The sequence below is a fragment of the Gymnogyps californianus genome, chromosome 15 (assembly GCF_018139145.2).
Source record: "Gymnogyps californianus isolate 813 chromosome 15, ASM1813914v2, whole genome shotgun sequence".
Lineage (NCBI taxonomy): Eukaryota > Metazoa > Chordata > Aves > Accipitriformes > Cathartidae > Gymnogyps > Gymnogyps californianus.
The window spans coordinates 17,022,407-17,029,232 of NC_059485.1; positions in this window are offsets into that span (position 1 = coordinate 17,022,407).

A 6,826-nucleotide genomic window follows, 5' to 3' on the forward strand; every position below is an offset into this window, starting at 1 on the left:
CAGCCCGGCTCTGCCCACCGCCCCACTGCATCAGCTGTGGGTGTGAGACCCCACCAGGAGCAGGGGCAGGCTGATGGCAGGGCTGCAGTGAGACCTTGGGCTCCCTGTGTGACACCCACGGGTCCTGGGTGTCTTGCTGTGACCTGGCTCCTATCCCCTCTTCACTGGATGACAGAGGCCAGGTCCCTTGAAGGTCGCCATCCCTGCTGAGCCCTCTCCCCGTGAGGTTGGGCCCCTGCATCCCTGCACTCACCAGTCAATAATTAATTTCAATCTCTTATTTGTGTTGCTAAAATAAACATTGTAGGAGCGATGGTTTCACCCAGGCTGCCTCTTGTACAGCCTCGGCAGAGGCTGGGAGCAAGGGCTGGAGCTGGTGCTGGCCCTCGTGAGCTTCCCTGCGTGGGGTTGTGCCGGAGCTGCGTGCCTCAGTCCTGCCCCACCGAGGTGGACTGGGCCAAGCTGGTGGCATCTGGAGCGAGCCGGGGCTGTGGGCCTCGTGTCCCAGCTGTGGTGGCCTGAGCACATCGAGGCCAGCATAGAGTCCTGCTGGGAGCGGGGATGGTCTGCGAGGTGGGGGGTGTGCAGCGCAGAGCCCACCCAGGGGAGACAGAGAAAGGATCTGTCCCCAGCCTTGGAGGGAGGCACCTGTATGGACACCTGGGTGGTGGGGAGGGAAACCCGCCTGTGACTGTCCCAGGGTCACCAGGAGCCATGGGATTGGAAAATCCAGGGCCAGACCACAGACCTGACATCTGACTGGTCAGAGAGGGCTCACAGGGACATGGCACAGCCCAAAAGCATCAGGCTCTGGTCGCTGAGTCCCCAAGGACACCCCATGTGCCCCCACGAGCCCAGGGACTGTGCAGGAGAGGCAACAGAGGGAGCATCTTTATGGCCTGCGGTGTTACCCCACTGTGATGAGTGGGTGCCAGGGCAGTGTGGCCCCCACCCTAGCAGTCCCCTGAGGCCAGGCAGCACAGCCCTGGTGCGCCTGCCCCCTCCCCAGATCCCCACGCCATTTCACAGCCCCCTGGCTGGCTCAGACACCTGCCGTCCTGCTGCCACCCGTGGCAGCCTGCCACTGGCCCCCCGAGGAGCCCGTCTTCATCCGCATGGCAGCACCTGCAATGCAGAAGGACAAACAGCCTTGCATGGGGCACGACACCCCAGGGAGTCTTTGGCAGCAGGCTGAGCCCATGTGGTGGGGCCAGTGGCCTGGGGGACACCCGGGACAGGCACTCACATGAGTACGGGGACACATAGTGGCTGCCGTACTTGGAGACACGGCGCATCTTCTCTGCGGTGTGCCGGGAGCGGGGCTGGGGGGTCTTCATTGCTTCGGGGTGAGAAGCAGAGACACTGTTAGCACAGGGAGATGCAAGGCTGCTGATGGCTTCGCGCCGGTGGGGCACTGAGCCATCCCAGGCACTGATGGTGGGACATGCCGGTTCAGGTGGCTGCACAGCCTGGCCAGAGCTAACGCGGTACCCCGGGGCTGTTCCCCTACCTGGGAAGTCCTTACCCACGGTGACGGTCCTGTTGGCAGCCGGTGAGCTCAGCCTGCCCTTGTAGACAACCCCGTTGATGCCCAAAATATCCACTTCTCCCTAGAGGGAAGAGCAGCTGGTGAGGTTGGAGGTGCCCCGAGGCTGCACCCAGCTCACAGCACTCCCACCATCCCAGCCCAGGTGAGCTCAGCAGATTTCCAGAGCACGGGGACGCGTGGGGATAGGGGCTTACGTTCTTGCAGACAAAGTCTGCAGGGTCTCCGCAGGGACAGACGGTGATGAGGGAGCTGGAGGTGGACAGTGGCCCGGCAGAACTTGCAGGGCCCCGGCTGGCCCTGCCGCTCCCTTTGCTCTCCCTGGGCAGGGAGGACCTACGTTACCCCTCCTGCCCAGGGAGAGGGACCCCAAAGGGAGAGGGAGGGACATGGTGGCGCCTGGCAAGCCTCACCTCCCCAGCAGCCGCCGTGCTGGGCAGTTGGAGCTGCTGGCGCTGGCTGGCTGGGGCTGGAGGAGCTGGCTGGCCTTTCGGATGGTCACCAAGTGGCTGCAGATGAGGATGTGAAGGCAAAGTCAGGCAGTGGTCTCTAGTGGAAATGCAGCATGGGGGTCTGTCCTGGGGGGGCTGCGCACTACTCACGGTGCCGGGGCCATGGCCAGGGGTCTGTCACAGGAGATGCACTTCACTGGATCAAAGAGCTGCCTGCAGCACGGGCGGCTGCTTAGTGTCCCGCCAGCACCCCAGGGACCTCACGAGGTCCCATGGGTGGCTGGCACCCCATGGGCAGGGTGGGACAAACAGGGTCTGGATGGGACGGACAGGGCAGGATGGGACAGCATGGGAGGGGATGGGGCAGTACAGGAGAGGACAGAAGGGGACAAGGTGGGATAGGATGGGAAGGGACAGGATGGGATAGGATGGGACCCAGCAGCCCTCACCTCTTGAAGCCGGCGGAATGGTTGGCACCACAGCAGGGTCCCTGGCAGAGGCACTGCTGGGTGAGCCTCCACACCTGCTCCAGCTGTGCCTGCAGGGGAGCCAGCGCCGCACAGTCCAGCTGCAGGGAGGGCAGGGGCTCTCATTGGGACACCAGGCCCATTTCAAGGGATGCTGTTGCCCCTGAGGGACATTGGGGACACCCTGGGACACGGGGCCAGCCATGGCACAAGGACCATCATCTCTTGGTGTTGGCAGATTCAGGGCTCACCCTCCCCACGCAGGGATGTGTTCCCTGGCCTGGTGCATCCCTCCATCCCCACCACCCTGCAGGTGACACTCTTACCTTGGAGTCCATCTCACTGAGGAGCTTCTCCAGGGCTTTCCGCCTGTTCTGGTCCAGCAGGGACATCCTCTGCAGCAGGTCCTGCATCATCTCACTCAGGTGGACCATGGCATGTTGCAGCTCCTCCTGGCTCGCTTTGGTCTCCACCACAGCCTTGTCTGCTTTCTGAGGGGGGCATGGTGTCAGCCATCCCCTGCAGACCCCCAGCCCTGCCACCATCCACGCATGCCTCTCCTTGCTCACAACACCCAAGCCCTGCTCCAGCAGCACCTTGCTCATGGCTGGGTGCTCCACCATCCTGCGCAGGCTCCACGCCTGCCATGCGCCCCCAGCCACCCGCCCTCCCCTATGCCTCCCTCAGAGCCGCTCACCGTTGTTCGTCCCCAGCTCTGCCAGCATGGCATGGCCACAAAATCCTGGCACACTGAGCCGCTTCAGAGTGGGGACGCGCCAAGTCTGGGCAAGCCTGTACCCAGCCTGGTTCAGATGCCAACCATGGCACAAGTGGCTCCCAAGCTGAGCCCGGGGCTGCGCTCACCTGGGTGTCCTTGGTGTCACCCCACAGCCGCTCTGCAGCTTCCTGCAGCCTCACGCACTGCTCCTGCAGCTGCCCCACCTGGCCCAGCACCTCCCTGCCGAAATCCAGCCCCTGGGGAGGACAAATGTGGCCCTGGGTGAGAAACAGGGTGGCTGCAGGACCCAGGCGAGGCAGGGAGGTATGCTTATGGGTGGCCCCAGTGAGTGGCTAGCGAGGACATCCCGAGAGATGCCCCAATGTGTCCCCGGTAAGCGGGGTGTGGGGCTGCAGCCCCCAGGCCCTTGGGCAGCCCCCCCTGAGGCCCGGGCAGCTGGGCACCTTCTCTCCTCCGTCCTGCAGGTGCCTCGTCTCTCCCGGCACCTTCTCCAGTTGGGCAGCCACGTCCTCCAAGGTCCCCGAGTCAGCTGAAAACAGACCCCAAAGCTTTGCTCCAGGCAGTGCCGGATCCTGCAGGGCCCCAGCATGGTGCCACCCCAAACCCAGGTGGCTTTATGGCTGCAGAGACCCCCCAGCACTGCTGCCAGGCCCTGGGCACGGCCAGCACTGGGGTGCTACAGAGGGCAGTGACCTCATCCGCCCCAGCCATGCCAGCGTGGCTGGGAGCAAGGCAGAGGGACAAGGGGGCTGCAGTGGCTTGGGGAACCAGACTGGATGGCTGAGTGTGGCCCTGCCATCCACCAGTCCTGGCAAAGGTCTGGTGGCACAACCCGGCATGGTTGCCCGGCACGGTGGGGATGTCAGTGCTCACCATGCTGCTGGAGCTGGCTCTCGCGGCAGCTGACATCAGTCCCAGGTCCCAGGTCCCAGCTCAGCCTGCACAGGGATTCACGGGTCAGCTCCTGCGAGGCCTCAGGACTGAGATCCTGGCCAGAGAGCTTCTGAAACAAAACAGCCCCTGAGGTTTTGGGGACAGAAAAGAGCCCCGTGCCATCCCGGAGCTGAGGGGCATTGCCAGCCCCCAGCAAAGGAGCCTGGCACCCAGGAGCCTGCACGCACCTCGCCAGCGGACACCCCGCAGAGAGAGCTCCGGTGCAGCTCCCGACGCACCTCCACCTGCGACCGGGAGAGAAATCAGCCCTTCCACCCTGCTCCGGGAGGGGAGAGCCTGGGCAGCCCCTGGGATGGAGATGGAAACTCCAAACCTTGCCACCACCCCCAGCACCATCCTGTCCCCAGCCCTGCGGGTCTCCCAGGGCCTCAAAATCTAGAGGGTAAAATCCTCCTGGCACTGCAGGAGGGACAAGAGCAGTGGAGGTGGCCAGGACACCGGGGCACCCAGGGATGGATGTCTCTGCTCCGGTGGCTGAGAGGGTGACATGGACGCTGCCAGAAGAGCCTTGCGGGGCCAGATGCTCGCCCAGGCAGGTCACCGCAGCCAGGGCAGCCCTTGGGAGGCTTGAGTGCTTTTTTCATAAGGATTTCCCAAAGCCTGACCCTGGACAGCTTGGGGACAGTCCCAGGGACTGGGTGCTGAGTGCCTCTGTGCACGGTGCCACAGACGCCTGCTCCCAGCCCCTCTGCCAGGGTTGCCCCCACTCACCAGTTGGTCCAGGATGCTCTGCAGGAGGTGGCCGTGCTCGTCCTGCCGCACCGACTGCTCTCGCACCTCCTCCAGACCAGCCTGTTAAACAGAGACATCAGGGAGTTCAGCATCCTTAGGGATTGGGAACGGTGGGGATCAGCATCAGCAGGGACAGGCAGGGATCGGCAGCGTCCAGCCTGGGCCAGGGCTGGGCTCTGTGGCTGCAGGCAGTGTCTATCCAAAACCCCTGGGCCCCAGGGCAGATCCCACATCTCCCAGCTTGGCCTTGGGGTGGGAGGGAGCTCGAGTTCAGGACCTGTCACCCTGTGCACCCTTGCCATCCATGCAGGTCCCCAGGGAGCCCGAACCCTCTGCCGAGAGCTCTCCAGCAACTGTCCGAGCCCAGTGCATGCACCTTCTGGAAACTGTCCTTCAGGAGCTGCAGCTCCTCCTGGAAGCCCTCGATGGTGGTTTTCAGGGAGCAGATGGTGGTGAGCATCTCCTGCAGCATGTCCATGACCTGAGGAACACAGGTTTGGCCAGTGACGCTGAGTCCCCACAGGCTCTGGGGGACATGGAGAGAATGGAGGCTAAGCAGTGCGCAGCAAAGACCGGGGCTTGGGGACATCTCTGGGACCCAACAGGGCTGCCACAGCATCAGCCACATCTGGCCAGCCCATGGCCATGCCCATGGAGCTCCCCCAAACTGAAGTGAAAGATTTTCAAAGGGGACAAACATCCCAGCTCCAGCTTCCTCGCCCTGGCAAAGTGCTGTCGCCTTTTCCCTTTGCTCTGTGGTTGTGCTCAAAGCCAAGGTCACAGCACGTGAGGTGGGACTGGCCCGGGGCTGCCAGGTCTCACAAGGGATGAAGAAGTGTTGGGTTTGCTGCAGGCCAGCCCCATGCTGCCTGTGGAGACGACAGCAGGGCACAAGGCCGTCGCAACTCATCCTTGCGCTGCAACGTGCGGCTCGAGCAAGAAAGATGGTTCTGATGTTACATGTTGTGTTTCCCACTCAGAGTCTAAACTTGAACAGCCAAAACAACTTGAACTTGTGCTGTGGCAATGTCTCCCATGGGATCCTGCCTTGGTGTGGGGACAGCCTGCCTGCAAGGCAGCACCGCTGTCACCTGCACCTCAGCCACTCGCTGTGCCGCAAGGAAGAGAGAAGAGGTGCCTGCCGGGGATGCTGCTGTCCCTGCCGGGGGAATGGGGGCTGTGTGCTCCAGCCCAGGGTGACCCCAGCCCCCAGGCACAGCTGCCAGGGCAGGATGGGACCCAACAGACCTGAATCTCGGAGCAAGTGTCACTGGAGCCCCAGGGGCAGGTGAGAAGTGACCGAAACCACCTTTGGCCAGTGGCTGTGTTAAAATACTGCCCTTGAATTTGTCCCCCCAGTGGAGCTTGGGGCCACTGGAGCCAGAAAGGTGCCTCTGCGCTTTGCCGGGCTCCCTGGTCCTGGGGCAGCAGCTGTCATGACGTGGGCATGTCACTGTGTAGGGCAGGACACTACATAGGGCAGGACACTGTGTGCGCAGGATGCCGTGTCGGGTGGGACACTGCGTAGGGTACAATACAAGATGGGGGAGATCACTGCATGGGCACTGGACGTGGCAGGACCCTGCGTAGGGCAGGACACAGTGTAGGGCAGGGCACTGTGCGGGGCAGGATGCCACCCAGAGCAGTACATCGTGTAGGGCAGTACGTGGCATAAGCCAGGACACCATGGAGGGCAGGGTGCTTGTGTAGAACAGGCCACTGCATGGGGCAGGACACTGTAGGCCAGGATGCCACACCGAGCAGGACACTGTGTAGGGCAGCACATGGCATACGGCAGGACCCCGTGTAGGGCAGGATGCGGCACGGGACACACGCCGCTGTGACACTCTGTAGGGCAGGACTGGCAAGCCAGCAGCCCAGCAGCAGCAATGCGGCAGCGTGACTGGTGCCCTGCTGAGGATGGGCACCATCCAGA